The sequence below is a fragment of the Xylocopa sonorina genome, chromosome 4 (genome assembly GCF_050948175.1).
Source record: "Xylocopa sonorina isolate GNS202 chromosome 4, iyXylSono1_principal, whole genome shotgun sequence".
NCBI classification, from domain to species: Eukaryota; Metazoa; Arthropoda; class Insecta; order Hymenoptera; family Apidae; genus Xylocopa; species Xylocopa sonorina.
The window spans coordinates 141,988-165,805 of NC_135196.1; positions in this window are offsets into that span (position 1 = coordinate 141,988).

Genomic DNA, 23,818 nt, shown 5'->3' on the forward strand with positions numbered 1-23,818 from the left:
CATGGTAAGATATAATATGATTTGCGAAGTGATATGTATTCCTCGTCTACACTTCAAATGAATGTAAATGCGACACTTCTTTGCTAGGAAATAGCGTTTGCAAATGTCTACATATCGTAGCAACAGTGTTCTAATGCTTCTTAAAACGCGATATCGCATCTCATTTCTATGTTGCATGGTAAGATATAATATGATTTGCGAAGTGTTATGTATTCCTCGTCTACACTTCAAATGAATGTAAATGCGACACTTCCTTGCTAGGAAATAGCGATTGCAGATGTCTACGTATCGTAGCAATAGAGTTCTAATGCTTCTTAAAACGCGATATCGCATCTCATTTCTATGTTTCATGGTAAGATATAATATGAATTGCGAAGTGTTATCTTTTCCTCGTCTACACTTCAAATGAATGTAAATGCGACACTTCTTTGCTAGGAAATAGCGTTTGCAAATGTCTACATATCGTAGCAACAGTGTTCTAATGCTTCTTAAAACGCGATTTCGCATCTCATTTCTATGTTTCATGGTAAGATATAATATGATTTGCGACGTATCATGTATTCCTCGTCTACACTTCAAATGAATGTAAATGCGACACTTCCTTGCTAGGAAATAGCGATTGCAGATGTCTACGTATCGTAGCAATAGAGTTCATATGATTCTTAAAACGCGATATCGCATCTCATTTCTATGTTTCATGGTAAGATATAATATGATTTGCGAAGTGTTATGTATTCCTCGTCTACACTTCAAATGAATGTAAATGCGACACTTCTTTGCTAGGAAATAGCGTTTGCAAATGTCTACATATCGTAGCAACAGTGTTCTAATGCTTCTTAAAACGCGATATCGCATCTCATTTCTATGTTTCATGGTAAGATATAATATGATTTGCGAAGTGTTATGTATTCCTCGTCTACACTTCAAATGAATGTGAATGCGACACTTCCTCGCTAGGAAATAGCGTTTGCAGATGTCTACGTATCGTAGCAATAGAGTTCTAATGCTTCTTAAAACGCGATATCGCATCTCATTTCTATGTTTCATGGTAAGATATAATATGAATTGCGAAGTGTTATCTTTTCCTCGTCTACACTTCAAATGAATGTAAATGCGACACTTCTTTGCTAGGAAATAGCGTTTGCAAATGTCTACATATCGTAGCAACAGTGTTCTAATGCTTCTTAAAACGCGATTTCGCATCTCATTTCTATGTTTCATGGTAAGATATAATATGATTTGCGAAGTGTTATGTATTCCTCGTCTACACTTCAAATGAATGTGAATGCGACACTTCCTCGCTAGGAAATAGCGTTTGCAGATGTCTACGTATCGTAGCAATAGAGTTCTAATGCTTCTTAAAACGCGATATCGCATCTCATTTCTATGTTTCATGGTAAGATATAATATGAATTGCGAAGTGTTATCTTTTCCTCGTCTACACTTCAAATGAATGTAAATGCGACACTTCTTTGCTAGGAAATAGCGTTTGCAAATGTCTACATATCGTAGCAACAGTGTTCTAATGCTTCTTAAAACGCGATTTCGCATCTCATTTCTATGTTTCATGGTAAGATATAATATGATTTGCGACGTATCATGTATTCCTCGTCTACACTTCAAATGAATGTAAATGCGACACTTCCTTGCAAGGGAATAGCGTTTGCAGATGTCTACGTATCGAAGCAATACAGTTCAAATGCTTCTTAGAACGAGATATTGCATCTCATATCTATGTTTCATGATAAGATATAATATTCATTGCGAAGTGTTATGCATTCCTCGTCTACACTTCAAATGAATGTAAATGCGACACTTCCTTGCTAGGAAATAGCGATTGCAGATGTCTACGTATCGAAGCAATACAGTTCAAATGCTTCTTAGAACGAGATATTGCATCTCATATTTATGTTTCATGATAAGATATAATATTCATTGCGAAGTGTTATGCATTCCTCGTCTACACTTCAAATGAATGTAAATGCGACACTTCCTTGCTAGGAAATAGCGATTGCAGATGTCTACGTATCGTAGCAATAGAGTTCATATGATTCTTAAAACGCGATATCGCATCTCATTCCTATGTTTCATGGTAAGATATAATATGATTTGCGAAGTGTTATGTATTCCTCGTCTACACTTCAAATGAATGTAAATGCGACACTTCTTTGCTAGGAAATAGCGTTTGCAAATGTCTACATATCGTAGCAACAGTGTTCTAATGCTTCTTAAAACGCGATATCGCATCTCATTTCTATGTTTCATGGTAAGATATAATATGATTTGCGAAGTGTTATGTATTCCTCGTCTACACTTCAAATGAATGTAAATGCGACACTTCTTTGCTAGGAAATAGCGTTTGCAAATGTCTACATATCGTAGAAACAGTGTTCTAATGCTTCTTAAAACGCGATATCGCATCTCGTTTCTATGTTTCATGGTAAGATATAATATGATTTGCGAAGTATCATGTATTCCTCGTCTACACTTCAAATGAATGTAAATGCGACACTTCCTTGCAAGGAAATAGCGTTTGCAGATGTATACGTATCGAAGCAATACAGTTCAAATGCTTCTTAGAACGAGATGTTGCATCTCATATCTATGTTTCATGATAAGATATAATATTCATTGCGAAGTGCTATGCATTCCTCGTCTACACTTCAAATGAATGTAAATGCGACACTTCCTTGCTAGGAAATAGCGATTGCAGATGTTTACGTATTGTAGCAATAGAGTTCATATGATTCTTAAAACGCGATATCGCATATCATTTCTATGTTTCATGGTAAGATATAATATGATTTGCGAAGTATCATGTATTCCTCGCCTACACTTCAAATGAATGTAAATGCGACACTTCCTGGCTAGGAAATAGCGTTTGCAGATGTCTACGTATCGAAGCAATAGAGTTCAAATGCTTCTTAAAACGAGATATTGCATCTCATATCTATGTTTCCTGATAAGATATAATATTCATTGCGAAGTGTTATGCATTCCTCGTCTACGAATCAAATGAATGTAAATGCGACACTTCCTTGCAAGGAAATAGCGTTTGCAGAAGTCTACGTATCGTAGCAATAGTGTTCTTATGATTCTTGAAACGCGATATTGCATCTCATTTCTATGTTTCATGGTAAGATATAACATGATTTGCGAAGTGTTATGTATTCCTCGTCTACACTTCAAATGAATGTGAATGCGACGCTTCCTCGCTATGAAATAGCGTTTGCAGATGTCTAGGTATCGTAGCAATAGAGTTCTAATGCTTCTTAAAACGCGATATCGCATCTCATTTCTATGTTTCATGGTAAGATATAATATGATTTGCGAAGTGTTATGTATTCCTCGTCTACACTTCAAATGAATGTAAATGCGACACTTCCTCGCAGGGAAATAGCGTTTGCAAATATCTACCTATCGTCGTAGCAATAGTGTTCTAATTCTTCTTAAAACGCGATATCGCATCTCATTTCTATGTTTCATGGTAAGATATAATATGATTTGCGAAGTATCATGTATTCCTCGTCTACACTTCAAATGAATGTAAATGCGACACTTCCTGGCTAGGAAATAGCGTTTGCAGATGTCTACGTATCGAAGCAATAGAGTTCATATGCTGCTTAAAACGAGATATTGCATCTCATATCTATGTTTCCTGATAAGATATAATATTCATTGCGAAGTGTTATGCATTCCTCGTCTACGAATCAAATGAATGTAAATGCGACACTTCCTTGCAAGGAAATAGCGTTTGCAGAAGTCTACGTATCGTAGCAATAGTGTTCTTATGATTCTTAAAACGCGATATTGCATCTCATTTCTATGTTTCATGGTAAGATATAACATGATTTGCGAAGTGTTATGTATTCCTCGTCTACACTTCAAATGAATGTGAATGCGACGCTTCCTCGCTAGGAAATAGCGTTTGCAGATGTCTACGTATCGTAGCAATAGAGTTCTAATGCTTCTTAAAACGCGATATCGCATCTCATTTCTATGTTTCATGGTAAGATATAATATGATTTGCGAAGTGATATGTATTCCTCGTCTATACTTCAAATGGATGTAAATGCGACACTTCTTTGCTAGGAAATAGCGTTTGCAAATGTCTACATATCGTAGCAACAGTGTTCTAATGCTTCTTAAAACGCGATATCGCGTCTCATTTCTATGTTTCATGGTAAGATATAATATGATTTGCGAAGTGTTATGTATTCCTCGCCTACACTTCAAATGAATGTAAATGCGACACTTCTTTGCTAGGAAATAGCGTTTGCAGATGTCTAGGTATCGTAGCAATAGAGTTCTAAAGCTTCTTAATACGCGATATCGCATCTCATTTCTATGTTTCATGGTAAGATATAATATGATTTGCGAAGTGTTATGTATTCCTCGTCTACACTTCAAATGATTGTAAATGCGACACTTCCTCGCTAGGAAATAGCGTTTGCAAATATCTACCTATCGTCGTAGCAATAGTGTTCTAATTCTTCTTAAAACGCGATATCGCATCTCATTTCTATGTTTCATGGTAAGATATAATATGATTTGCGAAGAATCATGTATTCCTCGTCTACACTTCAAATGAATGTAAATGCGACACTTCCTTGCTAGGAAATAGCGATTGCAGATGTCTACGTATCGTAGCAATAGAGTTCATATGATTCTTAAAACGCGATATCGCATCTCATTTCTATGTTTCATGGTAAGATATAATATGATTTGCGAAGTGTTATGTATTCCTCGTCTACACTTCAAATGAATGTAAATGCGACACTTCTTTGCTAGGAAATAGCGTTTGCAAATGTCTACATATCGTAGCAACAGTGTTCTAATGCTTCTTAAAACGCGATATCGCATCTCATTTCTATGTTTCATGGTAAGATATAATATGATTTGCGAAGTGTTATGTATTCCTCGTCTACACTTCAAATGAATGTGAATGCGACACTTCCTCGCTAGGAAATAGCGTTTGCAGATGTCTACGTATCGTAGCAATAGAGTTCTAATGCTTCTTAAAACGCGATATCGCATCTCATTTCTATGTTTCATGGTAAGATATAATATGAATTGCGAAGTGTTATCTTTTCCTCGTCTACACTTCAAATGAATGTAAATGCGACACTTCTTTGCTAGGAAATAGCGTTTGCAAATGTCTACATATCGTAGCAACAGTGTTCTAATGCTTCTTAAAACGCGATTTCGCATCTCATTTCTATGTTTCATGGTAAGATATAATATGATTTGCGACGTATCATGTATTCCTCGTCTAAACTTCAAATGAATGTAAATGCGACACTTCCTTGCAAGGGAATAGCGTTTGCAGATGTCTACGTATCGAAGCAATACAGTTCAAATGCTTCTTAGAACGAGATATTGCATCTCATATCTATGTTTCATGATAAGATATAATATTCATTGCGAAGTGTTATGCATTCCTCGTCTACACTTCAAATGAATGTAAATGCGACACTTCCTTGCTAGGAAATAGCGATTGCAGATGTCTACGTATCGAAGCAATACAGTTCAAATGCTTCTTAGAACGAGATATTGCATCTCATATTTATGTTTCATGATAAGATATAATATTCATTGCGAAGTGTTATGCATTCCTCGTCTACACTTCAAATGAATGTAAATGCGACACTTCCTTGCTAGGAAATAGCGATTGCAGATGTCTACGTATCGTAGCAATAGAGTTCATATGATTCTTAAAACGCGATATCGCATCTCATTCCTATGTTTCATGGTAAGATATAATATGATTTGCGAAGTGTTATGCATTCCTCGTCTACACTTCAAATGAATGTAAATGCGACACTTCCTTGCTAGGAAATAGCGATTGCAGATGTCTACGTATCGTAGCAATAGAGTTCATATGATTCTTAAAACGCGATATCGCATATCATTTCTATGTTTCATGGTAAGATATAATATGATTTGCGAAGTATCATGTATTCCTCGTCTACACTTCAAATGAATGTAAATGCGACACTTCCTTGCTAGGAAATAGCGATTGCAGATGTCTACGTATCGAAGCAATACAGTTCAAATGCTTCTTAGAACGAGATATTGCATCTCATATTTATGTTTCATGATAAGATATAATATTCATTGCGAAGTGTTATGCATTCCTCGTCTACACTTCAAATGAATGTAAATGCGACACTTCCTTGCTAGGAAATAGCGATTGCAGATGTCTACGTATCGTAGCAATAGAGTTCATATGATTCTTAAAACGCGATATCGCATCTCATTTCTATGTTTCATGGTAAGATATAATATGATTTGCGAAGTGTTATGTATTCCTCGTCTACACTTCAAATGAATGTAAATGCGACACTTCCTCGCAGGGAAATAGCGTTTGCAAATATCTACCTATCGTCGTAGCAATAGTGTTCTAATTCTTCTTAAAACGCGATATCGCATCTCATTTCTATGTTTCATGGTAAGATATAATATGATTTGCGAAGTATCATGTATTCCTCGTCTACACTTCAAATGAATGTAAATGCGACACTTCCTGGCTAGGAAATAGCGTTTGCAGATGTCTACGTATCGAAGCAATAGAGTTCATATGCTGCTTAAAACGAGATATTGCATCTCATATCTATGTTTCCTGATAAGATATAATATTCATTGCGAAGTGTTATGCATTCCTCGTCTACGAATCAAATGAATGTAAATGCGACACTTCCTTGCAAGGAAATAGCGTTTGCAGAAGTCTACGTATCGTAGCAATAGTGTTCTTATGATTCTTAAAACGCGATATTGCATCTCATTTCTATGTTTCATGGTAAGATATAACATGATTTGCGAAGTGTTATGTATTCCTCGTCTACACTTCAAATGAATGTGAATGCGACGCTTCCTCGCTAGGAAATAGCGTTTGCAGATGTCTACGTATCGTAGCAATAGAGTTCTAATGCTTCTTAAAACGCGATATCGCATCTCATTTCTATGTTTCATGGTAAGATATAATATGATTTGCGAAGTGATATGTATTCCTCGTCTATACTTCAAATGAATGTAAATGCGACACTTCTTTGCTAGGAAATAGCGTTTGCAAATGTCTACATATCGTAGCAACAGTGTTCTAATGCTTCTTAAAACGCGATATCGCGTCTCATTTCTATGTTTCATGGTAAGATATAATATGATTTGCGAAGTGTTATGTATTCCTCGCCTACACTTCAAATGAATGTAAATGCGACACTTCTTTGCTAGGAAATAGCGTTTGCAGATGTCTAGGTATCGTAGCAATAGAGTTCTAAAGCTTCTTAATACGCGATATCGCATCTCATTTCTATGTTTCATGGTAAGATATAATATGATTTGCGAAGTGTTATGTATTCCTCGTCTACACTTCAAATGATTGTAAATGCGACACTTCCTCGCTAGGAAATAGCGTTTGCAAATATCTACCTATCGTCGTAGCAATAGTGTTCTAATTCTTCTTAAAACGCGATATCGCATCTCATTTCTATGTTTCATGGTAAGATATAATATGATTTGCGAAGTGTTATGTATTCCTCGTCTACACTTCAAATGAATGTAAATGCGACACTTCTTTGCTAGGAAATAGCGTTTGCAAATGTCTACATATCGTAGCAACAGTGTTCTAATGCTTCTTAAAACGCGATATCGCATCTCATTTCTATGTTTCATGGTAAGATATAATATGATTTGCGAAGTGTTATGTATTCCTCGTCTACACTTCAAATGAATGTGAATGCGACACTTCCTCGCTAGGAAATAGCGTTTGCAGATGTCTACGTATCGTAGCAATAGAGTTCTAATGCTTCTTAAAACGCGATATCGCATCTCATTTCTATGTTTCATGGTAAGATATAATATGAATTGCGAAGTGTTATCTTTTCCTCGTCTACACTTCAAATGAATGTAAATGCGACACTTCTTTGCTAGGAAATAGCGTTTGCAAATGTCTACATATCGTAGCAACAGTGTTCTAATGCTTCTTAAAACGCGATTTCGCATCTCATTTCTATGTTTCATGGTAAGATATAATATGATTTGCGACGTATCATGTATTCCTCGTCTAAACTTCAAATGAATGTAAATGCGACACTTCCTTGCAAGGAAATAGCGTTTGCAGATGTCTACGTATCGAAGCAATACAGTTCAAATGCTTCTTAGAACGAGATATTGCATCTCATATCTATGTTTCATGATAAGATATAATATTCATTGCGAAGTGTTATGCATTCCTCGTCTACACTTCAAATGAATGTAAATGCGACACTTCCTTGCTAGGAAATAGCGATTGCAGATGTCTACGTATCGAAGCAATACAGTTCAAATGCTTCTTAGAACGAGATATTGCATCTCATATTTATGTTTCATGATAAGATATAATATTCATTGCGAAGTGTTATGCATTCCTCGTCTACACTTCAAATGAATGTAAATGCGACACTTCCTTGCTAGGAAATAGCGATTGCAGATGTCTACGTATCGTAGCAATAGAGTTCATATGATTCTTAAAACGCGATATCGCATCTCATTCCTATGTTTCATGGTAAGATATAATATGATTTGCGAAGTGTTATGCATTCCTCGTCTACACTTCAAATGAATGTAAATGCGACACTTCCTTGCTAGGAAATAGCGATTGCAGATGTCTACGTATCGTAGCAATAGAGTTCATATGATTCTTAAAACGCGATATCGCATATCATTTCTATGTTTCATGGTAAGATATAATATGATTTGCGAAGTATCATGTATTCCTCGTCTACACTTCAAATGAATGTAAATGCGACACTTCCTTGCTAGGAAATAGCGATTGCAGATGTCTACGTATCGTAGCAATAGAGTTCATATGATTCTTAAAACGCGATATCGCATCTCATTTCTATGTTTCATGGTAAGATATAACATGATTTGCGAAGTGTTATGTATTCCTCGTCTACACATCAAATGAATGTAAATGCGATACTTCCTTGCTAGGAAATAGCGTTTGCAGATGTCTACGTATCGTAGCAATAGCTTTCTAATGCTTCTTAAAACGCGATATCGCATCTCATTTCTATGTTTCATGGTAAGATATAATATAATTTGCGAAGTGTTATGTATTCCTCGTCTACACATCAAATGAATGTAAATGCGACTCTTTCTTGCAAGGAAATAGCATTTGCAGATGTCTACGTATCGTAGCAATGGATTTCTGCTGCTTCTTAAAACGCGATATCGCATCTCATTTCTATGTTTCATGGTAAGATATAATATGATTTGCGAAGTGTTGTGTATTCCTCATCAACACATCAACTGAATGTAAATGCGACACTTCCTTGCAAGGAAAAAGCGATTGCAAATGTCTACCTATCGTAGCAGTAGTGTTCTAATGCTTCTTAAAATGAGATATTGCATCTCATATCTATGTTTCATGATAAGATAGAATATTCATTGCGAAGTGTTATGCATTCCTCGTCTACACTTCAAATGAATGTAAATGCGACACTTCCTTGCAAGGAAAAAGCGATTGCAAATGTCTACCTATCGTAGCAGTAGTGTTCTAATGCTTCTTAGAACGCGATGTCGCATCTCATTTCTATGTTTCATGGTAAGATATAATATGATTTGCGAAGTGTTATGTATACCTCGTCTACACATCAAATGAATGTAAATGCGACATTTCCTTGCAAGGAAATAGCGTTTGCAGATGTCTACGTATCGTAGCAATAGAGTTCTTATGATTCTTAAAACGCGATATCGCATCTCATTTCTATGTTTCATGGTAAGGTATAATATGATTTGCGAATTGTTATGTATCCGTCGTCTACACTTCAAATAAATGTAAATGCGACACTTCCTCGCTAGGGAATAGCGTTTGCAGATGTCTACGTATCGTAGCAATAGATTTCTAATGCTTCTTAAAACGCGATATCGGATCTCATTTCTATGTTTCATGGTAAGATATAATATGATTTGCGAAGTGTTATGTATTCCTCGTCTACACTTCAAATGAATGTAAATGCGACACTTCCTTGCAAGGAAATAGCGTTTGCAGATGCCTACGTATCGAAGCAATAGAGTTCAAATGCTTCTTAAAATGAGATATTGCATCTCATATCTATGTTTCATGATAAGATAGAATATTCATTGCGAAGTGTTATGCATTCCTCGTCTACACTTCAAATGAATGTAAATGCGACACTTCCTTGCAAGGAAAAAGCGATTGCAAATGTCTACCTATCGTAGCAGTAGTGTTCTAATGCTTCTTAGAACGCGATGTCGCATCTCATTTCTATGTTTCATGGTAAGATATAATATGATTTGCGAAGTGTTATGTATACCTCGTCTACACATCAAATGAATGTAAATGCGACATTTCCTTGCAAGGAAATAGCGTTTGCAGATGTCTACGTATCGTAGCAATAGAGTTCTTATGATTCTTAAAACGCGATATCGCATCTCATTTCTATGTTTCATGGTAAGGTATAATATGATTTGCGAATTGTTATGTATCCGTCGTCTACACTTCAAATAAATGTAAATGCGACACTTCCTCGCTAGGGAATAGCGTTTGCAGATGTCTACGTATCGTAGCAATAGATTTCTAATGCTTCTGAAAACGCGATATCGCATCTTATTTCTATGTTTCATGGTAAGATATAATATGATTTGCGGAGTGTCATGTATTCCTCGTCTACACTTCAAATGAATGTAAATGCGACACTTCCCTGCAAGGAAATAGCGTTTGCAGATGTCTAGGTATCGTAGCAATAGAGTTCTAATGCTTCTTAAAACGCGATATCGCATCTCATTTCTATGTTTCATGGTAAGATATAATATGATTTGCGAAGTGTTATGTATCCCTCGTCTACACTTCAAATGAATGTAAATGCGACACTTCCTTGCAAGGAAAAAGCGTTTGCAAATGTCTACCTATCGTAGCAGTAGTGTTCTAATGCTTCTTAGAACGCGATGTCGCATCTCATTTCTATGTTTCATGGTAAGATATAATATGATTTGCGAAGTGTTATGTATACCTCGTCTACACATCAAATGAATGTAAATGCGACATTTCCTTGCAAGGAAATAGCGATTGCAGATGTCTACGTATCGTAGCAATAGAGTTCTAATGCTTCTTAAAACGCGATATCGGATCTCATTTCTATGTTTCATGGTAAGATATAATATGATTTGCGAAGTGTTATGTATTCCTCGTCTACACTTCAAATGAATGTAAATGCGACACTCCTTTACTAGGAAATAGCGTTTGAAAATGTCTACCTATCGCAGCAATAGTGTTCTAATGCTTCTTAAAACGCGATATCGCATCTCATTTCTATGTTTCATGGTAAGATATAATATGATATTCGGAGTATCATGTATTCCTCGTCTACACTTCAAATGAATGTAAATGCGACACTTGCTTGCTATTAAATAGCGTCTGCAGATGTCTAGGTTTCGAAGCAATAGAGTTCAAAAGCTTCTTAAGACGCGACATCGCATCTCATTTCTATGTTTCATGGTAAAATATGATTTGATTTGCGAAGTGTTATGTATTCCTCGTCTACACATCAAATGAATGTAAATGCGACTCTTTCTTGCAAGGAAATAGCATTTGCAGATGTCTACGTATCGTAGCAATGGATTTCTGCTGCTTCTTAAAACGCGATATCGCATCTCATTTCTATGTTTCATGGTAAGATATAATATGATTTGCGAAGTGTTGTGTATTCCTCATCAACACATCAACTGAATGTAAATGCGACACTTCGTTGCAAGGAAATAGCGATTGCAGATGTCTACGTATCGTAGCAATAGAGTTCTAATGCTTCTTAAAACGCGATATCGGATCTCATTTCTATGTTTCATGGTAAGATATAATATGATTTGCGAAGTGTTATGTATTCCTCGTCTACACTTCAAATGAATGTAAATGCGACACTTCCTTGCAAGGAAATAGCGTTTGCAGATGCCTACGTATCGAAGCAATAGAGTTCAAATGCTTCTTAAAATGAGATATTGCATCTCATATCTATGTTTCATGATAAGATAGAATATTCATTGCGAAGTGTTATGCATTCCTCGTCTACACTTCAAATGAATGTAAATGCGACACTTCCTTGCAAGGAAAAAGCGACTGCAAATGTCTACCTATCGTAGCAATAGAGTTCTAATGCTTCTTAAAACGCGATATCGGATCTCATTTCTATGTTTCATGGTAAGATATAATATGATTTGCGAAGTGTTATGTATTCCTCGTCTACACTTCAAATGAATGTAAATGCGACACTTCCTTGCAAGGAAATAGCGTTTGCAGATGCCTACGTATCGAAGCAATAGAGTTCAAATGCTTCTTAAAATGAGATATTGCATCTCATATCTATGTTTCATGATAAGATAGAATATTCATTGCGAAGTGTTATGCATTCCTCGTCTACACTTCAAATGAATGTAAATGCGACACTTCCCTGCAAGGAAATAGCGTTTGCAGATGTCTAGGTATCGTAGCAATAGAGTTCTAATGCTTCTTAAAACGCGATATCGCATCTCATTTCTATGTTTCATGGTAAGATATAATATGATTTGCGAAGTGTTATGTATCCCTCGTCTACACTTCAAATGAAAGTAAATGCGACACTTCCTTGCAAGGAAAAAGCGTTTGCAAATGTCTACCTATCGTAGCAGTAGTGTTCTAATGCTTCTTAGAACGCGATGTCGCATCTCATTTCTGTGTTTCATGGTAAGATATAATATGATTTGCGAAGTGTTATGTATTCCTCGTCTACACATCAAATGAATGTAAATGCGACATTTCCTTGCAAGGAAATAGCGTTTGCAGATGTCTACGTATCGTAGCAATAGAGTTCTTATGATTCTTAAAACGCGATATCGCATCTCATTTCTATGTTTCATGGTAAGGTATAATATGATTTGCGAATTGTTATGTATCCGTCGTCTACACTTCAAATAAATGTAAATGCGACACTTCCTCGCTAGGGAATAGCGTTTGCAGATGTCTACGTATCGTAGCAATAGATTTCTAATGCTTCTTAAAACGCGATATCGCATCTCATTTCTATGTTTCATGGTAAGATATAATATGATGTGCGAAGTGTTATGTATTCCTCGTCTACACTTCAAATGATAGTAAATGCGACACTTCCTTGCTAGGAAATAGCGTCTGCAGATGTCTACGTATCGTAGCAATAGAGTTCTAATGCTTCTTAAAACGCGATATCGCATCTCATTTCTATGTTTCATGGTAAGATATAATATGATTTGCGAAGTGTTATGTATTCCTCGTCTACACTTCAAATGAATGTAAATGCGACACTTCCTTGCAGGGAAATAGCGTTTGCAAATGTCTACCTATCGTAGCAATAGTGTTCTAATGCTTCTTAGAACGCGATGTCGCAACTCATTTCTATGTTTCATGGTAAGATATAATATGATTTGCGATGTGTTATGTATACCTCGTCTACACATCAAATGAATGTAAATGCGACACTTCCTTGCAAGGAAATAGCGTTTGCAGATGTCTACGTATCGTAGCAATAGAGTTCTTATGATTCTTAAAACGCTATATCGCATCACATTTCTATGTTTCATGGTAAGATATGATATGATTTGCGAAGTGTTATGTATTCCTCGTCTACACATCAAATGAATGTAAATGCGACACTTTCTTGCAAGGAAATAGCATTTGCAGATGTCTACGTATCGTAGCAATGGATTACTGCTGCTTCTTAAAACGCGATATCGCATCTCATTTCTATGTTTCATGGTAAGATATATATTATGATTTGCGAAGTGTTATGTATTCCTCGTCTACACTTCAAATGAATGTAAATGCGACACTTCCTTGCAAGGAAATAGCGTTTGCAATTGTCTACCTATCGTAGCAATAGTTTTCTAATGCTTCTTAGAACGCGATATCGCATCTCATTTCTATGTTTCATGGTAAGATACAACATGATTTGCGATGTGTTATGTATTCCTAGTCTACACTTCAAATGAATGTGAATGCGATACTTCCTCGCTAGGAAATAGCGTCTGCAGATGTCTAGGTATCGTAGAAATAGAGTTCTAATGCTTCTTAAAACGCGATATCGCATTTCATTTCTAGGTTTCATGGTAAGATATAATATGTTTTGCGATATAAAATGTATTCCTCGTGTACACTTCAAATGAATGTAAATGCGACACTTCCTTGCAAGGAAATATCGTTTGCAAACGTCTACCTATCGTAGCAATAGAGTTCTAATGCTTCTTAAAACGCGATATCGCATCTCATTTCTATATTTCATGGTAAGATATAATATGATTTGCGAAGTGTTATGTATTCCTCGTCTACACTTCAAATGAATGTAAATGCGACACTTCCTTGCAAGGAAATAGCGTTTGCAGATGTCTACGTATCGAAGCAATAGAGTTAAAATGCTTCTTAAGATGAGATATTGCATCTCATATCTATGTTTCATGATAAGATATAATATGATTTGCGAAGTGATATGTATTCCTCATCAACACATCAACTGAATGTAAATGCGACACTTCCTTGCAAGGAAATAGCGTTTGCAGATGTCTACGTATCGTAGCAATAGAGTTCTTATGATTCTTAAAACGCGATATCGCATCTCATTTCTACGTTTCATGGTAGGATATTATATGATTTGCGAAGTGTCATGTATTCCTCGTCTACACTTCAAATGAATGTAAATGCGACACTTCCTTGCTAGGAAATAGCGTCTGCAGATGTCTAGGTATCGTAGCAGTAGTGTTCTAATGCTTCTTAGAACGCGATGTCGCATCTCATTTCTATGTTTCATGGTAAGATATAATATGATCTGCGAAGTGTTGTGTATTCCTCGTCTACACTTCAAATGAATGTAAATGCGACACTTCTTTGCAAGGAAATAGCGTTTGCAGATGTCTACGTATCGTAGCAATAGAGTTCTTATGATCCTTAAAACGCGATATCGCATCTCATTTCTATGTTTCATGGTAAGATATAATATGATTTGCGAAGTGTTATGTATTCCTCGTCTACACTTCAAATGAATGTAAATGCGACACTACCTTGCAAGGAAATAGCGTTTGCAGATGTCTACGTATCGAAGCAATAGATTTCAAATGCTTCTTAAAACGAGATATTGCATCTCATTTCTATGTTTCATGGTAAGATATAATATGATTTGCGAAGTGTCATGTATTCCTCGTCCACACTTCAAATGAATGTAAATGCGACACTTCCTTGCTAGGAAATAGCGTCTGCAGATGTCTAGGTATCGTAGAAATACAGTTCTAATGCTTCTTAAAACGCGATATCGCATCACATTTCTATGTTTCATGGTAAGATATAATATGATTTGCGAAGTGTTATGTATTCCTCGTCTACACTTCAAATGAATGTAAATGCGACACTTCCTTGCTAGGAAATAGCGTCTGCAGATGTCTAGGTATCGTAGCAATAGAGTTCTAATGCTTCCTAAAACGCGATATCGCATCTCATTCCTATGTTTCATGGTAATATATAATATGATTTGCGAAGTGTTATGTATTCCTCGTCTACGCATCAAATGAATGTAAATGCGACACTTCCTTGCAAGGAAATAGCGTTTGCAGATGTCTAGGTATCGTAGCAATAGAGTTCTAATGCTTCTTAAAACGCGATATCGCATCTCATTTCTATGTTTCATGGTAAGATATAATATGATTTGCGATGTGTTATGTATCCCTCGTCTACACTTCAAATGAATGTAAATGCGACACTTCCTTGCAAGGAAAAAGCGTTTGCAAATGTCTACCTATCGTAGCAGTAGTGTTCTAATGCTTCTTAGAACGCGATGTCGCATCTCATTTCTATGTTTCATGGTAAGATATAATATGATTTGCGAAGTGTTATGTATACCTCGTCTACACTTCAAATAAATGTAAATGCGACACTTCCTCGCTAGGGAATAGCGTTTGCAGATGTCTACGAATCGTAGCAATAGATTTCTAATGCTTCTTAAAACGCGATATCGCATCTCATTTCTATGTTTCATGGTAAGGTATAATATGATTTGCGAAGTGTTATGAACTCCTCGTCTACACTTCAAATGAATGTAAATGCGACACTTCCTTGCTAGGAAATAGCATCTGCAGATGTCTAGGTATCGTAGCAATAGAGTTCTAATGCTTCTTAAAACGCGATATCGCATCTCATTTCTATGTTTCATGGTAAGATATATATTATGATTTGCGAAGTGTTATGTATTCCTCGTCTACACTTCAAATGAATGTAAATGCGACACTTCCTTGCAAGGAAATAGCGTTTGCAATTGTCTACCTATCGTAGCAATAGTTTTCTAATGCTACTTAAAACGCGATATCGCATCTCATTTCTATGTTTCATGGTAAGATACAACATGATTTGCGATGTGTTATGTATTCCTAGTCTACACTTCAAATGAATGTGAATGCGATACTTCCTCGCTAGGAAATAGTGTTTGCAGATGTCTACGTATCGTAGCAATAACTTTCTAGTGCTTCTTAAAACGCGATATCGCATCTCATTTCTATGTTTCATGGTAAGATATTATATGATTTGCGAAGTGTCATGTATTCCTCGTCTACACTTCAAATGAATGTAAATGCGACACTTCCTTGCTAGGAAATAGCGTCTGCAGATGTCTAGGTATCGTAGCAATAGAGTTCTAATGCTTCCTAAAACGCGATATCGCATCTCATTCCTATGTTTCATGGTAATATATAATATGATTTGCGAAGTGTTATGTATTCCTCGTCTACGCATCAAATGAATGTAAATGCGACACTTCCTTGCAAGGAAATAGCGTTTGCAGATGTCTAGGTATCGTAGCAATAGAGTTCTAATGCTTCTTAAAACGCGATATCGCATCTCATTTCTATGTTTCATGGTAAGATATAATATGATTTGCGATGTGTCATGTATTCCTCGTGTACACTTCAAATGAATGTAAATGCGACACTTCCTTGCTAGGAAATAGCGTCTGCAGATGTCTAGGTATCGTAGCAGTAGTGTTCTAATGCTTCTTAGAACGCGATGTCGCATCTCATTTCTATGTTTCATGGTAAGATATAATATGATTTGCGAAGTGTCATGTATTCCTCGTCTACACTTCAAATGAATGTAAATGCGACACTTCTTTGCAAGGAAATAGCGTTTGCAGATGTCTACGTATCGTAGCAATAGAGTTCTTATGATTCTTAATACGCGATATCGCATCTCATTTCTATGTTTCAGGGTAAGATATAATATGATCTGCGAAGTGTTATGTATTCCTCGTCTACGATTCAAATGAATGTAAATGCGACACTTCCTTGCAAGGAAATAGCGTTTGCAGATATCTACGTATCGTAGCAATGAATTTCTGCTGCTTCTTAAAACGCGATATCGCATCTCATTTCTATGTTTCATGGTAAGATATAATATGATTTGCGATGTGTTATGTATTCCTCGTCTACACTTCAAATGAACGTAAATGCGACACTTCCTTGCTAGGAAATAGCGTCTGCAGATGTCTAGGTATCGTAGCAATAGAGTTCTAATGCTTCTTAAAACGCGATATCGCATCACATTTCTATTTTTCATGCTAAGATATAATATGATTTGCGAAGTGTTATGTCTTCCTCGTCTACACTTCAAATGAATGTAAATGCGACACTACCTTGCAAGGAAATAGCGTTTGCAGATGTCTACGTATCGAAGCAATAGATTTCAAATGCTTCTTAAAACGAGATATTGCATCTCATTTCTATGTTTCATGGTAAGATATAATATGATTTGCGAAGTGTCATGTATTCCTCGTCCACACTTCAAATGAATGTAAATGCGACACTTCCTTGCTAGGAAATAGCGTCTGCAGATGTCTAGGTATCGTAGAAATACAGTTCTAATGCTTCTTAAAACGCGATATCGCATCTCATTTCTACGTTTCATGGTAGGATATTATATGATTTGCGAAGTGTCATGTATTCCTCGTGTACACTTCAAATGAATGTAAATGCGACACTTCCTTGCTAGGAAATAGCGTCTGCAGATGTCTAGGTATCGTAGCAGTAGTGTTCTAATGCTTCTTAGAACGCGATGTCGCATCTCATTTCTATGTTTCATGGTAAGATATAATATGATCTGCGAAGTGTTGTGTATTCCTCGTCTACACTTCAAATGAATGTAAATGCGACACTTCTTTGCAAGGAAATAGCGTTTGCAGATGTCTACGTATCGTAGCAATAGAGTTCTTATGATTCTTAAAACGCGATATCGCATCTCATTTCTATGCTTCATGGTAAGATATAATATGATTTGCGAAGTGTTATGTATTCCTCGTCTACACTTCAAATGAATGTAAATGCGACACTACCTTGCAAGGAAATAGCGTTTGCAGATGTCTACGTATCGAAGCAATAGATTTCAAATGCTTCTTAAAACGAGATATTGCATCTCATTTCTATGTTTCATGGTAAGATATAATATGATTTGCGAAGTGTCATGTATTCCTCGTCCACACTTCAAATGAATGTAAATGCGACACTTCGTTGCAAGGAAATAGCGATTGCAGATGTCTACGTATCGTAGCAATAGAGTTCTAATGCTTCTTAAAACGCGATATCGCATCTCATTTCTATGTTTCATGATGAGATATAATATTCTTTGCGAAGTGTTATGCATTCCTCGTCTACGATTCAAATGAATGTAAATGCGACACTTCCTTGCAAGGAAATAGCGTTTGCAGATATCTACGTATCGTAGCAATGGATTTCTGCTGCTTCTTAAAACGCGATATCGCATCTCATTTCTATGTTTCATGGTAAGATATAATATGATTTGCGATGTGTTATGTATTCCTCGTCTACACTTCAAATGAACGTAAATGCGACACTTCCTTGCTAGGAAATAGCGTCTGCAGATGTCTAGGTATCGTAGCAATAGAGTTCTAATGCTTCTTAAAACGCGATATCGCATCACATTTCTATGTTTCATGCTAAGATATAATATGATTTGCGAAGTGTTATGTATTCCTCGCCTACACTTCAAATGAATGTAAATGCGACACTTCCTAGCTAGGAAATGGCGTCTGCAGATGTCTAGGTATCGTAGCAATAGAGTTCTAATGCTTCTTAAAACGCGATATCGCATCACATTTCTATGTTTCATGGTAAGATATAATATGATTTGCGAAGTGTTATGTATTCCTCGTCTACACTTCAAATGAATGTAAATGCGACACTTCCTTGCAAGGAAATAGCGTCTGCAAATGTCTACCTATCGTAGCAATAGTGTTCTAATGCTTCTTAAAACGCGATATCGCATCTCATTTCTATGTTTCATGGTAAGATATAATATGATTTGCGAATTGTCATGTATTCCTCGTCTACACTTCAAATGAATGTAAATGCGACACTTCCTTGCAAGGAAATAGCGTTTGCAGATGTCTACGTATCGTAGCAATGGATTTCTGATGCTTCTTAAAACGCGATGTCGCATCTCATTTCTATGTTTCAGGGTAAGATATAATATGATCTGCGAAGTGTTATGTATTCCTCATCTACACATCAAATGAATGTAAATGCGACACTTCCTTGGAAGGAAATAGCGTTTGCAGATGTCTACGTATCGTAGCAATGGATTTCTGATGCTCCTTAAAACGCGATATCGCATCTCATTTCTATGTTTCATGGTAAGATAGAATATGATTTGCGAAGTGTTATGTATTCCTCATCAGCACATCAACTGAATGTAAATGCGACACTTCCTTGCAAGGAAATAGCGTTTGCAGATGTCTACGTAACGTAGCAATAGAGTTCTTATGATCCTTAAAACGCGATATCGCATCTCATTTCTACGTTTCATGGTAGGATATTATATGATTTGCGAAGTGTCACGTATTCCTCGTGTACACTTCAAATGAATGTAAATGCGACACTTCCTTGCTAGGAAATAGCGTTTGCAGATGTCTACGTATCGTAGCAATAGAGTTCTTATGATTCTTAAAACGCGATATCGCATCTCATTTCTATGTTTCATGGTAAGATATAATATGATTTGCGAAGTGTTATGTATTCCTCGTCTACACTTCAAATGAATGTAAATGCGACACTACCTTGCAAGGAAATAGCGTTTGCAGATGTCTACGTATCGAAGCAATAGATTTCAAATGCTTCTTAAAACGAGATATTGCATCTCATTTCTATGTTTCATGGTAAGATATAATATGATTTGCGAAGTGTCATGTATTCCTCGTCCACACTTCAAATGAATGTAAATGCGACACTTCGTTGCAAGGAAATAGCGATTGCAGATGTCTACGTATCGTAGCAATAGAGTTCTAATGCTTCTTAAAACGCGATATCGCATCTCATTTCTATGTTTCATGATGAGATATAATATTCTTTGCGAAGTGTTATGCATTCCTCGTCTACGATTCAAATGAATGTAAATGCGACACTTCCTTGCAAGGAAATAGCGTTTGCAGATATCTACGTATCGTAGCAATGGATTTCTGCTGCTTCTTAAAACGCGATATCGCATCTCATTTCTATGTTTCATGGTAAGATATAATATGATTTGCGATGTGTTATGTATTCCTCGTCTACACTTCAAATGAACGTAAATGCGACACTTCCTTGCTAGGAAATAGCGTCTGCAGATGTCTAGGTATCGTAGCAATAGAGTTCTAATGCTTCTTAAAACGCGATATCGCATCACATTTCTATGTTTCATGCTAAGATATAATATGATTTGCGAAGTGTTATGTATTCCTCGCCTACACTTCAAATGATTGTAAATGCGACACTTCCTAGCTAGGAAATGGCGTCTGCAGATGTCTAGGTATCGTAGCAATAGAGTTCTAATGCTTCTTAAAACGCGATATCGCATCACATTTCTATGTTTCATGGTAAGATATAATATGATTTGCGAAGTGTTATGTATTCCTCGTCTACACTTCAAATGAATGTAAATGCGACACTTCCTTGCAAGGAAATAGCGTCTGCAAATGTCTACCTATCGTAGCAATAGTGTTCTAATGCTTCTTAAAACGCGATATCGCATCTCATTTCTATGTTTCATGGTAAGATATAATATGATTTGCGAATTGTCATGTATTCCTCGTCTACACTTCAAATGAATGTAAATGCGACACTTCCTTGCAAGGAAATAGCGTTTGCAGATGTCTACGTATCGTAGCAATGGATTTCTGATGCTTCTTAAAACGCGATGTCGCATCTCATTTCTATGTTTCAGGGTAAGATATAATATGATCTGCGAAGTGTTATGTATTCCTCATCTACACATCAAATGAATGTAAATGCGACACTTCCTTGGAAGGAAATAGCGTTTGCAGATGTCTACGTATCGTAGCAATGGATTTCTGATGCTCCTTAAAACGCGATATCGCATCTCATTTCTATGTTTCATGGTAAGATAGAATATGATTTGCGAAGTGTTATGTATTCCTCATCAGCACATCAACTGAATGTAAATGCGACACTTCCTTGCAAGGAAATAGCGTTTGCAGATGTCTACGTAACGTAGCAATAGAGTTCTTATGATCCTTAAAACGCGATATCGCATCTCATTTCTACGTTTCATGGTAGGATATTATATGATTTGCGAAGTGTCACGTATTCCTCGTGTACACTTCAAATGAATGTAAATGCGACACTTCCTTGCTAGGAAATAGCGTCTGCAGATGTCTAGGTGTCGTAGCAGTAGTGTTCTAATGCTTCTTAGAACGCGATGTCGGATCTCATTTCTATGTTTCATGGTAAGATATAATATGATTTGCGAAGTGTTATGTATTCCTCGTCTACACTTCAAATGAATGTAAACGCGACACTTCCTTGCAAGGAAATAGCGTTTGCAGATGTCTACGTTTCGAAGCAATAGAGTTCTAATGCTTCTTAAAACGCGATATCGCATCTCATCTCTATGTTTCATGGTAAGATATAATATGATTTGCTAAGTGTTATGTACTCCTCGTCTACACATCAAATGAATGTAAATGCGACACTTCCTTGCTAGGAAATAGCGTTTGCAGATGTCTACGTATCGTAGCAATAGAGTTCTTATGATTCTTAAAACGCGATATCGCATCTCATTTCTATGTTTCATGGTAAGGTATAATATGATTTGCGAAGTGTCATGTATTCCTCGTCTACACTTCAAATGAATGTAAATGCGGCAATTCCTTGCTAGGAAATAGCGTCTGCAGATGTCTAGGTATCGTAGCAATAGAGTTCTAATGCTTCTTAAAACGCGATATCGCATCTCATTTCTATGCTTCATGGTAAGATATAATATGATTTGTGAAGTGTCATGTATTCCTCGTCTACACTTCAAATGAATGTAAATGCGACACTTCCTTGCAAGGAAATAGCGTTTGCATATGTCTACGTATCGAAGCAATAGAGTTCAAATGCTTCTTAAAACGAGATATTGCATCTCACACCTATGTTTCATGATAAGATATAACATTCATTGCGAAGTGATATGCATTCCTCGTCTACACTTCAAATGAACGTGAATGCGACACTTCCTCGCTAGGAAATAGCGCTTGCAGATGTCTACGTATCGTAGCAATAGAGTTCTAATGCTTCTTAAAACGCGATATCGCATCACATTTCTATGTTTCATGGTAAGATATGATATGATTTGCGAAGTGTTATGTATTCCTCGTCTACAGATCAAATGAATGTAAATGCGACACTTTCTTGCAAGGAAATAGCATTTGCATATGTCTACGTATCGTAGCAATGGATTTCTGCTGCTTCTTGAAACGCGATATCGCATCTCATTTCTATGTTTCATGGTAAGATATAATATGATTTGCGGAGTGTCATGTATTCCTCGTCTACACTTCAAATGAATGTAAATGCGACACTTTCTTGCAAGGAAATAGCGTTTGCAGATGTCTACGTATCGTAGAAATAGAGTTCTAATGCTTCTTAAAACGCGATATCGCATCACATTTCTATGTTTCATGGTAAGATATAATATGATGTGCGAAGTGTTATGTATTCCTCGTCTGCACTTCAAATGAATGTAAATGCGACACTTCCTTGCTAGGAAATAGCGTCTGCAGATGTCTACGTATCGTAGCAATAGATTTCAAATGCTTCTTAAAACGAGATATTGCATCTCATATCTACGTTTCATGATAAGATATAATATTCATTGCGAAGTGTTATGCATTCCTCGTCTACGATTCAAATGAAAGTAAATGCGACACTTCCTTGCGAGGAAATAGCGATTGCAGATGTCTACGTATCGTAGCAATAGAGTTCTAATGCTTCTTAAAACGCGATATCGCATCTCATTTCTATGTTTCATGGTAAGATATAATATGATTTGCGAAGTGTTATGTATTCCTCATCAACACATCAACTGAATGTAAATGCTACACTTCCTTGCAAGGAAATAGCGTTTGCAGATGTCTACGTATCGTAGCAATAGAGATCTTATGATTCTTAAAACGCGATATCGCATCTCATTTCTACGTTTCATGGTAGGATATTATATGATTTGCGAAGTGTCATGTATTCCTCGTGTACACTTCAAATGAATGTAAATGCGACATTTCCTTGCAAGGAAATAGCGTTTGCAGATGTCTACGTATCGTAGCAATAGAGTTCTTATGATTGTTAAAACGCGATATCGCATCTCATTTCTATGTTTCATGGTAAGGTATAATATGATTTGCGAAGTGTTATGTATCCGCCGTCTACACTTCAAATAAATGTAAATGCGACACTTCCTCGCTAGGGAATAGCGTTTGCAGATGTCTACGTATCGTAGCAATAGATTTCTAATGCT